The sequence below is a fragment of the Odontesthes bonariensis genome, chromosome 4, assembly GCF_027942865.1.
Source record: "Odontesthes bonariensis isolate fOdoBon6 chromosome 4, fOdoBon6.hap1, whole genome shotgun sequence".
NCBI lineage: Eukaryota > Metazoa > Chordata > Actinopteri > Atheriniformes > Atherinopsidae > Odontesthes > Odontesthes bonariensis.
Window position 1 is genome coordinate 28,562,757 of NC_134509.1, and position 18,428 is coordinate 28,581,184.

General features: G+C 41.2%; 1 long non-coding RNA gene across 1 annotated transcript; it reads left to right on the plus strand.

The window, feature by feature from the left end:
* Nucleotides 1–16,097: 16,097 nt before the first annotated feature.
* LOC142379383 (uncharacterized) lies at nucleotides 16,098–17,005 on the plus strand. The gene is made up of 3 exons (XR_012769679.1): nucleotides 16,098–16,341; nucleotides 16,734–16,836; nucleotides 16,918–17,005. It is a non-coding gene; the product is annotated as an uncharacterized LOC142379383 (long non-coding RNA).
* Nucleotides 17,006–18,428: the final 1,423 nt, after the last annotated feature.

The following is an 18,428-nucleotide window of genomic DNA, read 5'->3' on the forward strand; positions in this document are numbered from 1 at the left end:
GACCTCTCTAGGGAAATTGAATTTGGAGGAATAAAGAATGGTGTTAACACTCTGATGAATCAAAGTTAGTCTCAAAGTATATGCAGAAAGATATATACTATATATTTTACTGTATGACTCTGCCTGGAGGAGTGCTCTCATATCTCTCCAACTACAGTGACCCATCACTGTAGATGGTTTCCATGACAATGATGCACTTTTGAGGAGTAATTGAGAAGGAGCATGTATATGAACTTTACTTTCAAATGCCCAACACGCTACCCTCTCCCACCTCCAGGCAATGCACTCTCCTTGATTGCTTTTGTCGTTGTGTGAGGAGGAAGAGAAATGTTTCATTTGCAATCATGATGACATACTACAGCCACAGAACAAACGCACACATTTTCCTAATTGCATTCCATTCCCTTGTTTTTAATCGTGTAATATTTGATGATGATCTAGGCCCACTTGGGTCTTTATGATGTTGACCCTTTCAATTTCAAATTTTCCTAGCTACATCCTCTAAATAATTCAACTTAGGTATGTACATTACAATTGGATGGACTGATAATCGGGCGTACCGGGCATTTACCCGATTGGCCGACGTGCTATTTGGGCCGGCAGATCCAACATGTATATTAATAATATGTATTATTATTATTATTATTATTATTATTATTAATATTATTGTTATTATCGTCATCGTCATATCTGCATAATGCATGAAGAAAAATAAAATCAGCAGCGCAAGAGTCTGTTCCGATCAACCGGCCCTTACGACAGGCAACTGCAGCCCATTGGTTATCATCACTGACAGTCTAAAAAAGGGCTAGGCCAATCATGAAATAGAAAAACACCTTCACTCTCCGTGTGGAACGCAAGGGAGGCGCAGAGAAACTGCGCGACAAAAAGAAACGCGAACTTCAAGCGGACGCTTGCGAAATGTGTCAAACTCACTGACATGTTCGCAACAGCAGGCTCTCCATCTGCTCCGGTGACTGATGTCAAATATGGTGGTGGTGCTGGTTATTGTAGTGGAGGCGACATGTCAATGCAGCTGCTGCAGTATTAGAACCTGCGGTAAGCTGGACAGTTTTCAGAGCCCCAAAGTATGTAATGATAGGATAAACCAACCTACCCCTTATGATAAAATAACATAACCCCAATAAAATTATGTCGGCTAATGTTCCATGGTCAAGTTAGTTTGTATAGTAAACACAGGTGCTGCTACCAATAAACTTCATGCTACCACTAGCAGCTAATGATGAATTTTCTAGCCTACACTGAGTGCATGGGAAAATAAGCCTATGTTTGGCTAATACGTCTATGTCTTCCACCCTGAACTGAACACTTTTCAATGCGAGAACCTTAAAACCACTATTCACCAACAATAACAGAATGTAGCATGCAAATGTCATCATTAGACTATCATTGTTTATGGGTAGACATTGTTTATGAGGTTTTGCCAAAAGGCAGGGGGCAGTTTCTATTAAGATGGATAAGGTCAATGAAAGAAAGTCACAATTTTTGAAATCATATTATTTTGCTATATCATTTAGCCTGTTATGCCAATTAGGCTGTGTATCTCTATGTATGACTCTCTAAGAGAGTCAAATAGTATTTCAAATGTATTTCTAAAGCCACTCCCCAATATGAAAAGCGAGTTAGCACTCTGTTTTCATTATTAGGCTAATTGTTGAACTACTGTTTGAAGAAATTACATAATTTTGTGTCAGTGTTATGCTAATGCAGCTGTGTCTGTCAACCAGACAATCCAAGAACTCTGGAACTGACTGCATCCTTATGTGAAAAAAAAAAAAAAAAACCACAGTGACAACACATGTTTTGTTGTCCCAGGTTGAGAGAGCATCCCAAGAAGAGGAGAGTGGTAGTGTGAGAGAGGAGAGAGTCCACGAGAAAGAAGTCAGGGAGGGAGAGGAGAGAGTTGGCGAGACTGAGGAGAGACATGGCGAGAGAGATGAGAGCAGAGAGCAGGAGGAAATCGATTACTTTTTTTGTTCTATGTAGCTTGATTGTTAAATACTCTTTTGTAAGTCGCTATGGATAAAAGTGTCTGCTAAGTGCACAAATGTAAATGTAAATCTTTCTCTCTGTCTTTTTCCCAAACATATCCACAGTTTATAGTTCATTCAGGAGTTCAGCTTCATTAATCCTGCTTGACTGTTTAAGTTCACAATTTATCAAGTACTATTCTTGGTAGACTTAGCATCTGATCCATTGTTTCTCATGTCTGTTTTCTTTCTTTTTTCTTTCTCTTTGAAAAACATAGGTACAGCCAATAGGATGGATGCTGATCTAATAATTATTGCTGTGATTGAGTGGTGGAGTTTACATTTCATAGTGTTAATAAATTAAGGCTTTGGAAGTATTTTAAGTGTCCACTCTCACTAATTTCCATTAACCCGTTCCATGCCTCAAGGTATTTATTTTTTCAAAATTTGCACAGTTGGTATACACATTCAGTACACCAAAAAAAAAAAAAAAGGCAATATTTTTGTTGTGCAATGTGGTGGGCCAGTCTAGTCCAAAATGCCAGGGCCGATTTTTTGTCCTAGTCCACCCCTGGAAGCGTTTCAAAGCTTAAAAAATGAATAGTTTCATAATAACAATGGATCAAGTGATTGTGCACTACCACACATCGATAGTTCCTCCACTTTAGCATCTTTTAGCAGGGAAACCTGCTCTTTCTCCGCAGGTATCACTGACCTGGTTTTATGGTGCCTGTTGACCCCTCTTTCCTGTCCTCTCAACCCCAAGCGATTGAGGGAAATGGCCACCCTTCCTCAGTCTGGTTCTACTGAACCAGGGGTTTTTCCTTGTAAAAGGGAGCCTTCCTCTTCACTGTCACTTCATGCATGCTCAAGATGGTGGATTGAATTGAAGAGAAGCTTTAATGCAATCTGTTCATTGTTTTTCTAAATTGCCATCATATGAATTGGACTAATAATTATTTTTGTGAATTTTACTTTATTGGATTATAATTGGCTTGAATTAGACTGTAACCTTAAAGTGCACTGAATAGACATCTGTTGTGATTTGGCACTATGGTACACAATTAACTAAATCACAATTTGTTCAAAAAGCAAAAAACTGTATCAAGTTAGCACCTTACTGTGCCTCGAGATCTGTCAGGAGCATGTAGAGCGCAAAAAAACAGAGCTAAAAGAAGTGATTTAGAAACCCACTCTGAAATAATTTTAGTTTTGCTCTGGTTTTTAGATAGGAAATGAGCTAAATAACATTTTTGCTAAAGTGTAACAATCATAACAGTCTTACAACATGATGATTTGTAGCAGTCTAGTAATGGTTTGCTCTGAAAATGTTCTTCAATAGAAGCCAAACATATTACTTACGAGACTTGTCACTAGTACACTTTGCTATCCATTGTCAGCTAATGTAGCCTCTTGGCAGGTAAAGGTCTGCTTGAGGACTCAGAGAAATGAGTTACAAGAAAATAGGTTACCGTGTTTCAGGATAACCATTTAGCAGGAGGAGGACAAGCAGAGCAAGAAAATGAAAAAGAAACTGAAGAGAGAAAAAGATTGTATGGAAAACGTCAGAAAAGAAGTGAACATCTTCTTTGTAACATCAAGTATGATATCTATAGCTACTTGTGGCAAAACTGTAAAGATTGAGATGACAGCTTATAGGATAGTTTAGCACAATGGCTTGCTTGAAGAAACGTGGAGGTTAAGTTTGCAGGCTAATATCAGGTAACCATCACCTAACTCTGCTGCCACACAATTCTCTCTACAGGAGCTGTCATTAAACTCTCCCAACAGGTGTCTGGCTGAGTGATTTTAACCTGAGTAAACAGAACAAGATTAATGATGCGAAATGGCACACAAGGGCCACAAAGCTGTTGGTGCAACAGTACGTGTCAATGATAAGGTTATTAATGTTTTGTAAGGTGCCGACAGTATCGTTGTTATTTGGCTGCACGCCGTTTCCTTCTGTTGTAATATGTGGTGCCCTGGATGAAGTATCTGGGTTTGTGTAATGAAGTTATTCATAGGGAATATATAAAAAAAACTGCAGCCAAAGGGACATCGCTGGCAAGTGCTTTATAACACATGTCATACAAGGACCTCCCTCAAAAAAATATCACTCAGAGTTTCATCTGCTGCAAGCGGCAGACACCAAGAATGAGATGAAACAGTTTTAAAGCAAACTTCATTAAAACAGTTTATCATTGTTCTCTTCTACAATCCTATAAGTTTGACAGCAGTGGTTCAGCTCAGGCTGATACGTCCAAATCAATAGTAAATTTAAGATGTTGGTGCTCAGCCTGGAGCTCATTACATGGGCCAGTGTTATTTACTAGCCTCGGGCTGCCTACCAGACGGTACCTCCCCCACTTTTTCCTTCTCTCCTCCTCTTCCTCCCCATGTTCCAGGGTAGCTTTTCATACTAATACGCCACCACACAGTACTACACAGCTCCCACTCAGTGTCACCTGGAGACTGTCCCTCCGGAATTCAGAGACAACCAGACAACACACAACGATTAGACATGCTATTATCAAGATTTCTAACTCATCCAAACCCAAATGTTCATGGCCTTGTGTTTTGTTTTTCACCAAAAGTTTTATGTTCCCGGAGGTTTAAGGCTGAAAACGTTAAGGAAGCATATAATTTGATTTATCAAATAACCCAGTAGTGCAGATGAAATGGAAATAAAATTGATTGGTTATAAAACAAGACATGGCTCCGATATGGGCAATATCACAGAAATGCGACACAGAACAGTAAATCAAGCACAATGGAAATATGACTCCAAGGAAATAGGAGTGCAGGTAGAGGTGCAGTGGGTCCTCTGACAGATGTGTAAATTCAGCAGGATCAGAACCATGGGTCTCATTTTGTCTGGACACCAAATAATTTACTTTGAACAATACCTAAAGAATTATGAGTCCAGGTTATGTCATTCAGCATCAAATCTCATTACTTGAAATAGCATTTGTGTGAAATATATGTGTTTTTGATTTTTATTCCAACCACAAAATATTACTTCAAACATAACATGCAGGAATTTTAATGTGCAATGACTTGTTTGAATTATTCCGATTCACAATCGGGAAACATGTCTTATTGTTGGAAGTCGGCTTGACATGATGCATGCTAAGTAAGAAAAGAAAGTTATGTTCATGTTTGCTTTGAAAATTGATTTAACTAGCAAGAAAAGGCTTACGTTCCTCAAATGCTGAACTTAAGTACTGCTTTAAAATACATTCTGCCACTTCATTACTTTGCAAGTCTTGAGTCACCCATAATTTCTTTATATATTATCAGAAAAACAAGAAAATAGGTGCAGCGACTTATTGAAACACGAGCAGACATAAATTCAAATAAACTATATAAGATCCAGTTCGGACAAGCTTGAAAGTTTAGCTCAGCACAGTCTGAATCCTCTTAGAGAAGTTTTCTTGTAATTTCTTTAAGTGTTCTTCAGGAATAGTTCTCCAGCCTTCTTGAAGCACATTTCAAAGCTCTTCTTTGGATGTTGGCTCCCATTTATTTTGTTCTTTGTCAAGATGATCCCACACTGCTTCAATAATGTTGATGCCTGGGCTTTTGGGAGGATTCATTCCTCAATAAGACATGTTGCCACAGATTTTCGGTCCTGTTTTTGTGTTATTTGGCATACCTCTTTTTGTTTCCCTTTCTTAAAAACAGCTTCAGGAATTGTTTTAGAAGAGCATGACATAATAAGCAATACAAACATTTTTGTATCATGTAAATTCTATTCAAGATACAGCACATACATGTTCTATGTATGAATATTGATTTTGTCTCAAAGGAGGGGCTTTCAGGATAAAGCCTTCAGTAGAAACTTCCTACCGGAGTGTGCTGTTGTGGTTTGGAAATGAAGCAAGCACTAGAGCCCTGTAGCCTAAGGCCTGGTATTAGTCATGGATTTGTTTGTCATAAGTTTTATAGGATGATTTGAGTATTTTTGTTTTTGTTATTTTTTCCTCTACAATGCACCCTTTCACAACTACACATGTCACTTTACTGGTGAACAAAATAAAATCAACAAAAAAAAATTCTTCCACCTTCTTCCACCACTCTGTAGATCCCGCAGAGGCCATATCTGATGAGTCTGGGTTCAGTAAAAAGGAGATGGATCGACTTATGGCTCAGCTGCATCTGTCAGCTCTTGTATTCTTATTTGTTTTTTCTCAAGGATATCACTTTTAGTTTTTTTTCTTTGTCTTTAAGATCTGCCACTTCTTCTTTTATCCACCCGTTGTATAGCTTCCTCAGATTTTTTAAGGACACACTGCACACCATGCTGAGATATGCCAAGTTGTAGTGGATAGCTCTGTGTGAATCCCCTTGTTGGCGCATAAATGGTATTTTGTCTGTCAAACTACTTGTCTTTGACATTTTTTAGATACAATTAAAGAAATTGGAACAACTTATGTGTCTGTGACAGGCTGCTGGGAACAAAGTGCCTAAAGACACTATTCAAAATTGGTTCTTTGTTGTCTGTTATGTCTTGACAAAACACTGATTCATGCCTTGATTTAGTTGCCTTTTTTGGTCAGGTACAAGGACTCCACTGTAAATGCGTGAAAAAGCAGCCTATATTCGAAGAAAAACTTTAAATGACTTTCAGAAAGTCTGGAGAAGACTACTTTGCTCAAGACTACTTTGAAATATTATAAGACAATTAGGCTTCTGGAAGAAAAAAGAATAAGGAGTAGTTCCAGACTTTAGATGTTCTCTTGACTCCACAACATAACTGAGACCATCTTACCCAGTGAGGATGAGCTTATCAGATAGGTTTTCACATTCACCTTAATAAGGGATGTGAATTCTTTATCATTTATTAGAATAAGGAAATCTGAAGCCATTTATTTTTAATAAGTCTAAAGTAGTATTTGACACTTCTTTAATTTCAAGTTGTACCCCAATGATGTGTTTATAAATTGATATCCATAAACAGGTGACATTTTTATGGACTCAAAGATCAAAACAAAATTTATGTATGTACAGAATGAACATAAGCCCAATTTTTGTTTCTGTTTGACTAAAGAGACGATCAAAAACCAAAGGAAACATGCATAATTGTTTTACCCAAGCATCTCTGATGTTTGGTACTGAACATTGGAAGGCTGTGATTCTGCCTACTTGGTGTTTACCCACAGCTGTTTAACCAGGGAACACCAGCCCACAAAACGCATCGCAGACGAAACGTCAAAGGAAGGCTGGATTACTCTGCCTCTGCCAAATGAGGCAGAACGGGGCTAATTCTATTTGAGCTTCACTACTTGAGTCAACTTTACAGCACAATTAGCTCCCTGAAACAAGAGAAAGCTGAAGGAGAGAACTGGGGAGCGTAGGAGGGAGACAGTGGCAGGAGACACAAATGACCCCTTTGGCGTCGCAAAACAAGATATACTAAATAGCATCTTCCTGTTGCTGTACTGGCTGGGTTTAACTTGGAACAGCAAGTACAGGTCACTGATCATATCAGACTTTAGTTAATAAGCATGAGTATTAAGGAAGCTTAACCAAAGTGCACATTTCAATTGCCTAATTTTGAAGAATGGTGAGGTGCACCTGAAACAACCATAAAAATAAAACTTGTAAAAATCTGCTTTGTCTCTGAAACAAAGGTTGAGTAAAAAACTGATAATAGCAGCTGACCCTGAATCAGATTTTATTTCAACACGTCTATCAAATTCAACACTAAATGATGTACTCATTTGATGAGATGCGACAGAGAAGACAAAGAATCCCTCTGGATTTAAACCATCTGTAAGGCATGTAAGGCATAGTAGTATCAATGAACAATTACTGCAAGCATACAGACTCCAAATGGCAGCAAATACACACCAACTCGCTGTTGTTGATCCAACCCACATTTCTTCCTTTTCATCAAGGAAACGAACCACTGAGCTTTGGACCTCACCCTGATCCTCTCATCTTGATCTCAGTGGTTCCTAAAATGGTGTCCATTTAGACAACCATAGATTATTATCACAAAATACATCTATGGAAATGACTGGGATTATTACTTTTTTTTTATTATATCGGTATTTTACTAACACTAATTTCCCAATACAAAAGCAAATCATTTAGTCTATAAGAATATGCAGTCGCTGGTGTCTATTTGCTCGGAAAGCCAATCTGAAGCAACCATTTGAAAAAACACAGAAAATGAATGTGAATCAGACAAATTTCCGTTCTGTTTTAAAGCGAGTCAACAAAGTTGTGTAGTGTGGCCAACTATGTTGTAGTTGATTGTAATTCAGTAGAAGAAGTAGTTCCTAACCAGAAACAATCTTCAAGGACAGAAAAAAGGCTGCAAATGTGGTTTGTATCTATCCATCCTTCCATCCACTTTCTATACCCGCTCAATCCACTTCGGGGTCACAGGGGGGCTGGATGGTAAACCGTGTACTGGTTGCCAGTCGATCACAGGGCTGTAGTTTGCATCCACAAGGAAAATTAAGAGAGGAATTACTTTAAACTCTGGGAATTATAGGGGATATCATATCATATCTGAGAAGATGACTGTTGGTCCTATGAATGTTTTTCCTTTAACATGCACTAAAAAGCTATGTACAGTAATGCCTTGGTGGAAAGAGGAAAAGCTGCAAAAGTTTAAAATGTATATCTTTGCACGCATGGTTGTTTGTCCTGTTTGTTTCTGTGTGGCCCTGCGATGGACTGGTGACATGTCCAAGGCATACTCCGCCCCTTGCCCAGTGGAAACTGGGATTGGCTCCGGCCCCCTCTGCGACCCTGAAATGGATTAAGCGGGTTTAGAAAATGGATGGATGGATGTTGTTTTTATGGTCCTGTCAGACACACGGAAAGCACAGGCATTGGATTAAGTTCTGCAGTTCATCGGACTGTCCACATGTCCTCCAGCCAGTCAGCCTGAGCAGTACGATCGACCGGGGAAGAACTGGAAGAGAGCCTGAATAAAGTGTAGTGAATAGGATTTAGTTGCTGTTGTTATGGTGTTTTAATGCTGGATAATCAATCAAATCAAAGCACTAAAGATTAGATGAAAACATGGAATAGTTGTTTTAGATAACTGTAGAAAAAGACATTTCGTTCCAGTTGACTTCTGACTGGGTGATGAAAAATGACTCAAGATCTAACTAAGCTATTAGCCTGGTCTGGTGCGGAACTGGACATTCCCATCTGTGATATTCATGATTTGCAACCAATTTCTTGGCTGAGCAAATCCAGGCCCCACGTCTGAACAGATGTCTTTGGTGAGCTGATCAGAAGCGGACATCTCCTAGTGCATCAATTTTTATTCATGGTTCTAACATGAGTGTCAACATGCATCTCTGGTGACACTTCGTCGCTCTGTGTGCAAATAAACATACAGCCCCCCCTCACACACAGTCAGTCATGGAGAAGTAAAGAGATCATCACTATGTCTACTAATTCTGCAAAATCCCAAATTACATTTGGAGAGCTGAAGGATTTTACTGTATATTTGGATATTCACATGTTGGGCTTTGTCTGTCTTGTATGGAGCAGCAACTCTCTCCTACCTTGCTCAGAAAGTTTTTTTGTTTACTGTAGCAGCAGAAATAAACAACTACAGGTGGATGGGACTTTCCTGTGAATGATACATGTCATATCATGTACGTGTGGATCATGCTCTACGAGAAGTCGGTTTATTTCCGTGTAAGCTGATTTTTATTTCAAAACTGAAATCCATCCATCCATCCATCCATCATCTTCCGCTTGTCCGGGGATCGGGTTGCGGGGGCAGCAGCTTGAGCAGAGAGACCCAGACGTCCCTGTCCCCGGCGACTTCCTCCAGCTCTTCTGGGGGGACCCCGAGGCGTTACCAGGCCAGCCGAGAAACATAGTCTCTCCAACGTGTCCTGGGTCTTCCCCGGGGCCTCTTCCCAGTGGGACGGGAACACCTCACCAAGGAGGCGTCCAGGAGGCATCCTAACCAGATGCCCGAGCCACCTCATCTGACTCCTCTCGATGCGGAGGAGCAGCAGTTCTACTCCGAGCCCCTACCGGATGACCGAGCTTCTCACCCTATCTCCAAAAAAAGCCCAGACACCCGGCCGAAGACCATGGTCTCAGATTTGGAGGTGCGGATTCTCATCCCAGTCGCTTCACACTCGGCTGCGAACCGCTCCAGTGAGAGCTGAAGGTCATGGCCCGACGACGCCAACAGAACCACATCGTTCGCAAAAAGCAGAGACCCGATTCTGAGGTCGCCAAAACGGACCCCCTCAACGCCCTGGCTGCGCCTAGAAATTCTGTCCATAAAAATTGTGAACAGAATCGGTGACAAAGGGCAGCCCTGACGGAGTCCAACCCTCACAGGAAATATGTCCGACTTACAGCCGGCAATGCGGACCAAACTCTGACACCGGTCATACAGAGACCGAACAGCCCATATCAAGGAGTCCGGCACTCCATACTCCCGGAGCACCCCCCACAAGAGTCCCCGAGGGACACGGTCGAACGCCTTCTCCAAGTCCACAAAACACATGTAGACCGGTTGGGCGAACTCCCATGCACCCTCCAGGATCCTACTGAGGGTATAGAGCTGGTCCACTGTTCCACGGCCAGGACGAAAACCACACTGCACCTCCTGAATCCGAGATTCGACTATCCGGCGGATCCTCCTCTCCAGTACCCCCGGATCCTTACCAGGGAGGCTGAGGAGTGTGATCCCCCTATAGTTGGAACACACCCTCCGGTCCCCCTTTTTAAAGAGGGGGACCACCACCCCAATCTGCCAGTCCAGAGGCACTGCCCCCGATGTCCACGCGATGCTGCAGAGGCGTGTCAACCAAGACAGCCCTACAACATCCAGAGCCTTGAGGAACTCAGGACGGAGTTTTTTGACCACCTCTGCAACCTCAGCCCCATAAATGGGAGGCCCCACGTCCGAGCTCCCCAACTCTGCTTCCTCATCGGAAGGCGTGTTGGTAGGATTGAGGAGGCCCTCAAAGTATTCCCCCCACCGACTCACGACGTCCCTAGTTGAGGTCAGCAGAGCCCTGCCCTCACCATACACGGTGTTGACGGTGCACCGCTCCCCCCCCCTGAGCCGCCGGATGGTGGACCAGAAACTCCTCGAGGCCGTCCGGAAGTCATTCTCCATAGCCTCCCCAAACTCCTCCCAAGCCCAAGTTTTTGCCTTGGCCTGTCGGTACCCATCAGCTGCTTCCAGAGTCCCACTGGCCAAAAAGGCCCGATAGGACTCCTTCTTCAGCTTGACGGCTTCCCTCACAACTGGTGTCCACCAGCGGGTTCGGGGGTTGCCGCCACGACAGGCACCGACCACCTTACAGCCACAGCTCCAGTCGGCCGCCTCAACAATGGAGGCACGGAACATGGCCCATTCGGGCTCAATGTCCCCCACCTCCCCCGGGACATGGTTGAAGCTCTGCCGGAGGTGGGAGTTGAAACTCCTCCTTACAGGGGATTCCGCCAGCCGTTCCCAACAGACCCTCACAATACGTTTGGGCCTGCCAGGTCTGACCAGCTTCCTCCCCCACCAGCGGAGCCAACTCACCACCAGGTGGTGATCAGTTGACAGCTCCGCCCCTCTCTTCACCCGAGTGTCCAGGACCGCTCGCCGGCAGGCCCCACCCCTGGGCCTGGCTTCAGGGGGAGGCCCTGGTGACCCACGTCCGGGCGAAGGTACACGTTGTCCAAAGATACCATTCATCATAGGGGTTTTATGAGCTGTTCTTTGTCTGGTCCCTCATCTAGGATCTGTTTGCCATGGGTGTATCTACCAGGGGCTTAAAGCCCCGGACAATATAGCTCCAAGACTCATTGGAGCACGCAAAACCCCTCCACCACGGTAAGGTGACAGCTCATGGGGGGGAAAACTGAAATAAAAACTGAAATGAAAACTTGTTGCTGGAAGGAAATTAACATTCATCAACAATGGATAATTGGAAGCAATAATGAAAATAAGCAATTTAATGGGCAACAATTATCAACAATTATGGAAGGGATTTTTACACGAGTGGCAAAACTGTCTGAGAGCAAATTTAGAGTAATCAGGGAACATATTTGCATGACAAAGCAATCTGTTTTAGTGAATCTAAAACGTCTTTTAAGAATTTGTTTAGGGAAGGTGCGTTTTATTCTCAATAGGGTTGGTTACACAAGGCATTATTCTCATGATTAGATGAAAAACAGCCTCCATGTAATTGGTGCTAAAAACACAGAAGAACAGGTCAAAGCCACATTTGCCAAATAATGAATCAATACACCATTTAAATGTTCAGTTACAACCAGATTATTTTCCCTGTTTGATTTATACAGGAGAGCAAGAAAATTTAGAAAATTTTAATTACTTTCATTCTTTTGGAGCACTGATGGTCCCAGCCTTCATTGTTGGACTGTTTATTTATGGATCCTGATCAGGGCACAGTTAGCAAGAGAAATGATTTTCCTGTAAAAGTAAGTGGTTTACCACTTCAATGATAATCGTGCTGCTTTCAGTTGCTTGGTTACTGTCACCTAAAATCAGAAGTTAGGATGAAAAGGAAGGAGATTTTTAATCCCTCCGGTGGGGAGGGGATTGTGAGTTCCAGTTTCTAGTTGAGTGCTTTGAATAATGTCAGTTACGTTTTGACTTTGAATTTCTTTTTTTTTTTCTTAAATCTGCAACAAATAACCCCCTTTGGCTGTAGGATGTTTATTTGGTTTATGTTTTAAGGATTAAAGAACACTGCTCTCAATTTCAAGGATGTCTAGCGGGGAAAGCTTTTCTGGATGACTACAGACTCCCCCAAATTAGAAAAAGAAATACGTAACACTCAACAGGAGAACTCTTTCTGACGAACATCCACACAAAATCCTTCATACTTTGGATTCATTGACTGAACAAATGACAGTATGATGAAATAGCATTCACTAAACTAAACTTTAATATTGCAATGACCTAGAGGGTTTTCCGTCTTTCAAAAGGGTAAAAAGAGTCACTGTTTTCTGTCGGTCAAGTAAACAAGCAAACAACACTATGATTGGGTTGATTAAACAGCCTTCCACAGATTGTGGATAAAGAAAAACTCATAATGGCTCATTTTTCAACAGCTGACAAACCTTTCAAGGACAGCAGACTCTTTGTTTGCATGAAATACTGTTTGAGCACATTTGAAGGCAGATATGTTCATACTTCAATTAACCAAAATCACCCATAAAACAAAATATTTGCTGTAAAAAGAGGGAAAATTATTATTTGTCAAATGGGCATAAGGGCTATTATTCAATGACACGTACCGTTCAAATATTACATTACTGATGTCAGTCTTAGTTCATATTCTGCATACTTCATCATCTCTGTGCACATCATCTCTATGAAGAATATAAATTTGTAAACAAATTTTTGGATGCAGTTAATCAAAGTGAGAAGTCATTCAGGTGAAGGGTAAAGATCAGATTTTCCAACAATCCCTTTTAGGGGTTTAGGAGACTTTCTCTCACCCTTCGTATTTGCCCAAAAATGATCCTGTTGTTCAATCAAACTACTTTCTCATTAGTAGTTTTCATAGTCATACAAGGCACTGAAACAACAATACTTACATAGCCACAGCTTCAGGTTTATGATCTGCAGATTTTTCGAAAGAAGTAGTTTGGTTTTAGGAAAAATTCTGTTTTATCTTCTACAGTAAGGACATTCACTCCCACCGCCTACACTACAGAGAGGAGATGCAGCTCATCACTATCAAAGCACTTTGTAAACAGTACGCTAGTCTGTAGCAGCACACTTTAAGCAGAACTTTCTGTGTATTTCACAGGGAAGAACCAGACTTATAGATAGTGAGATTAGTGATTTAACAAGGAGTCAAGTATTGGATAGGAGGGATAGGAGGATTTTCAGGTGAGGGATTGGATGATGATGAAGGTCTCTGCTAGACTCATCTGGTGGCTTGAAGGAAAGATTTCCACACTGAGGTTGTGTCTCATGAGGTCATTGACCCAAACTGACTGCAGAATGGGGTAGAGATGGATGTATAGATGGATAAATGAGGTAGAGGGAAGATGGATGAAAGAATAGATGAGGAAGGAAGGATAGATTGATCGATGGATGAGGTACAGGAAGAAAGGGAGGATGGATGGATGATTTATAAATGAGAGTGGAAGGAAGACTGGATCGATGGGTAGAAGGATCAGCAAAACAAATGAAGTATGGTTAGATGGATGGATGAGAGTGGGAGATGGATGCATAGATGGGTATGGGCGAGGGAAGATGGATGGATGGATGAGTGAACATGTATCAAAAAACTTACTGAAGTGTGACTGAGGTGTTGCCCTGCCTTAGACCTATAAGTTAACAAGTTAACTTCATTTTACAACTGATAACTCAGTGCTTTGTAGTTTTGCTTTTTCCTCTCCTAAATATATTAACTTTGTTTTTGTTGTGGAATCACAGAAGAATATCTAATGCTACGTTATATTTATTTTAGCTGCCAGTGGCAAAGACATGGTGAATTACAGTCGTGTAGAAAAACAGATGAAAAAGGCACTATTGTAGATTTTTTTCTTAAATTGAGATATGATCTTTCTATTCAAATTTATATATCGAGGCACCCTGCTGGCCTTTATCACCTTCAGCTCTTAATGATACAGAGAATGTAGGGTGTATAGAATCAAAGATCAACACCTAATGTCTGAAAACACATTACAACAGTGGAGTGTTTGTACCTCTCTGAAGGGCACTAATAGACATCAAAACCAATTTTGCTATTTTTCTCCTCGTGTGTTGAACCAGAAGAAATCATCATGGCACACTGCAATGATAAAATACTGAAGAACATTTTTTTCTGCATTGGAAGTCAGTTTAATGGGAAGCCAACATTTAGAGAATAAATTCACTTTGAGACAAATGATACTAAGAGAATGGACCTGCAGCTGAGCTGTAGTCACTCTGAGTAACCGCTGAGTCGTTACTGCCATACTCTGTAGCCTATGTATTATTCCCAGGACAAAGGATATTCAACCCAAGAAATGTTCCCAGTCAAGAGTATTCACATTTCTTTAAGCTATGAAGATGTTTTTAACACAGAATCAATGGGGATTGATCAGAAATAGAACTCTACTGTTGTCAAAAACTTGTGAAATATATCGAGCCACATCATTCCATTTTTAACTCCCTCATTATGATGAACAACAGTACCATGATTCATCTTAAGACGATTAATTGTACAATGTCTTTCTGCTGTCAATACTGACCAACGCAACAAAGATTTAATAATCCGCAGCTGAAAGTAGCCTCCCAAAAAGGAGAGAAAAAATCTGCTAAAACTAGAGTTTTCACTTTTTTGTTCTATTTTTTGCACATCATGTAAGAAATATCTGTTTACATTAGATATAATCTATGGCAACTTTATTGTTATGCACTGGTTGGATGTAACAAATAGATTAAAATGGCTGAATACAATATATGTAACATAAAAACAATTATCACAATGCAGTTATAAGCCTCTACCAACTAATCAAGTTTCAGTCCATTTCTGTCTATCAAATAAACTATAAATCTAATTCTGATATATGTTGCTACAAATAAAAATGTTGCAGCAAACAAGAACCAAACTTTGAACCATACTGCACAGAGGATCACAGTGACCAGTTTAAAGTTTCAGTATTCATGCCCACTATTCATTATGTAGCCAGGACTCAATCTCTACTGCTGTTTCTAAATTGTACAACTTTCATGATTTATTCAATTAGAAATATATATTTAGTATTGTCTCACTAAGTGCTTGGAATCTCAAGTTGAGCTCACATTTGAAGAAATTTCCTCAAGGCATTCCTCCCCGTTCTCACCAGAATGTGACAGATGGATGGTCAGATAATCCTGAAACATAATGCCTCAAGCCATCACCATGACCGGTGTAGGGGCATAAAAAACATCAATAAGTTTTCTCCCTGTCATTTGTAATTCTGTGCTCTGATGCAGGAGAATAACATCACATCTACAATGGACCAGGGGCCCGTTGCACAAAAGTAGGATTTAGACATCCAGGATGAATTACTTAGCCAGGTTCAAGGAATCCAAAACATGGACGCCCGGGCTTAGTTGGTTGCACAAAGGCCAATCCAGGATGAGCAGACACAGATTCATTAAGCCAGGTGAAAGCGATCCTGGATAAGTGCTGCACACGGCTTTCTTAAATAGACCCCACGATCGATCATAGATTCACTGATTCACCATGGCAACAAGGGCGGCGTATTTCTCCCCAGCGGAGCAATAATTATTAATGGAAGCATATGAAGAGGTGACGGAGAAAATAAAACAAAAAGGAAATACTGCCACAGTTAAAAAACAAAGGGAGCAAGCGTGGCAAACCATTGCTGACCGCCTGAATGCGTAAGTAGTGCACAAATACACACTCACCACTCCACTGAAATTATCACAATTAGGCAGTGTTCGAACTACGGGGGACTCGGGGGATCCGAGACCCCCTGAAACTGACACGAGACTCCCCCGAAAACATGATTTGGGAAATGTTGAGGGGTCTCTAAAATATTGGCAAAATGTGATTTCCCCTGATGAGTTATGATTGCAGACGCGATGCGTGTGGAGCCTGTGTGCGTAATTGGCATAAAGCTGTGCTGTCCGCCGCGTATGATTCTGTATAGCTTCTCATGTGTTTTCGAGATCCGCGCTCTGAGTCAAGCGCAAGCAAGCAACCAAAATGGACATGGCAGCAACTTTTTATTAAGAATGTGCCTGCCCACTCAATGCCTGTACTGTTTTAGCAGTGAAAAAAAAACGCAATTAAAGGACTTGCAAGCATCTTCATCTCCTTCCCTGGGCATAGAAGACTCTGTGACATCAAGGAGGAGTTCTATAGGATTGCAGGTAAGAATTAAAAAAAAAAAAAATTAGTTACAATTACAATGTTAACATTCAGAGTAAGATACTCATTTCATCATATTACAGGTTTCCCCAATGTCATTGGTGCAGTGGACTGCACACACATCAAAATAAAATCCCCCCCAGGTGGCCATGAGGGGGATTTTGTGAAGAGGAAAAACTTCCACAGCATCAATGTACAGGTGAACATGACTTTTAATAAAGTTAATTAATGAACACTGTACATTGCCTGTGATGTGCATTAATTGGTTTAGCATCTTATCATTTCAGATGGTCTGCATTGCTGATTATTTGATCAGTGATGTTGTGGCAAAGTGGCCCGGCTCGGTCCACGACTCCTGAGTGTTTCGGAACTCAGAGATCTATCGGCGCGCATCACAAGGTGAGCCACAGTACCTCTATTGATAACCACTTTTAACATCATGGCTGTGTTAAGAATGTCACTACTTATGAGGTTGTGATGGTAACATTTTGTATTCACAGGTGAATTCCTGGGTGTATTGCTGGGTGACAGAGGGTATGCCTGCCAGCCTTTTCTGCTCACTCCATTTGCAGACCCTCTGGAGGCACAACTGGCATACAACCATGCCCATGCCAGAACAAGGGCCCGGATCGAAATGACATTTGGCCTACTGAAGGCACGCTTTCTGTGTCTGACTCACCTGAGAGTCAGCCCAGACAGGGCATGTGATATCATTGTGGCCTGTGCTGTCCTCCACAATGTGGCCTGCCTGAGAAAGGAGAGGGCCCCCAGAGTGCCAGCTCTCATAGACTGGGACAATCCTGCCATCTTCCCGGATGACGACTGTGGTCAGCTGGTCAGAGACCAATATGTGTTAAATTATTTTAATTAATATGCATGTTGATTTAAGTTGGGCCTGCAATGGCAGAGGAATCTTTGTTAGGTTTTTGTGCCGTATAGGCAAGGCAATTTTATTTGTATAGCCCATTTTTACAAACAGTTTGTCTCAAACTGCATGCTTTGATTCTGTGCTTTTTGTCTTGTAGAGCACTGTGTGACTTCAGTTTTGAAAGGAGCTGATGGTTTACTTGCTTTGATTCATCCTTGTTCAATAAAGGAACATCATGGTACACTCTAATGTGTATTTATATTTATATGGCGACGTACTTTATGTGTAGTCTGTGGGAAACTAAATTATCTAGTGGTTCATCTAAAATCATCAGTTATGTAAAATGATTGTGATTAATGATCACAAATGTTTCAATAATGATAGTGGGTATAGTTAAATGTTTTAACAATATGTTCTAGGCAGTGGAATAAATATTGGTTTCCAATTGTGGCGACCGCTGACTGAGATAAGGAATGAGATTAAATAGATCCTGGAACTTAGCCTGGTCTGGAGCAGGCTAGCTTCACAGAATAAATCTCCATGGTAACTTACGTCTGAACATATCCCACTTCCCTTATCCTACTTTTGTGCAACCGGATCACGGATAAGTTGATCCAGGATAGCCAACATATCCCCGCTTAATCCCTTATCCTACTTTTGTGCAACGGGCCCCAGGTCTTGCCTCGCTGTGGTTTGAGAGAAAAACACATGCAACCTTGGCATATA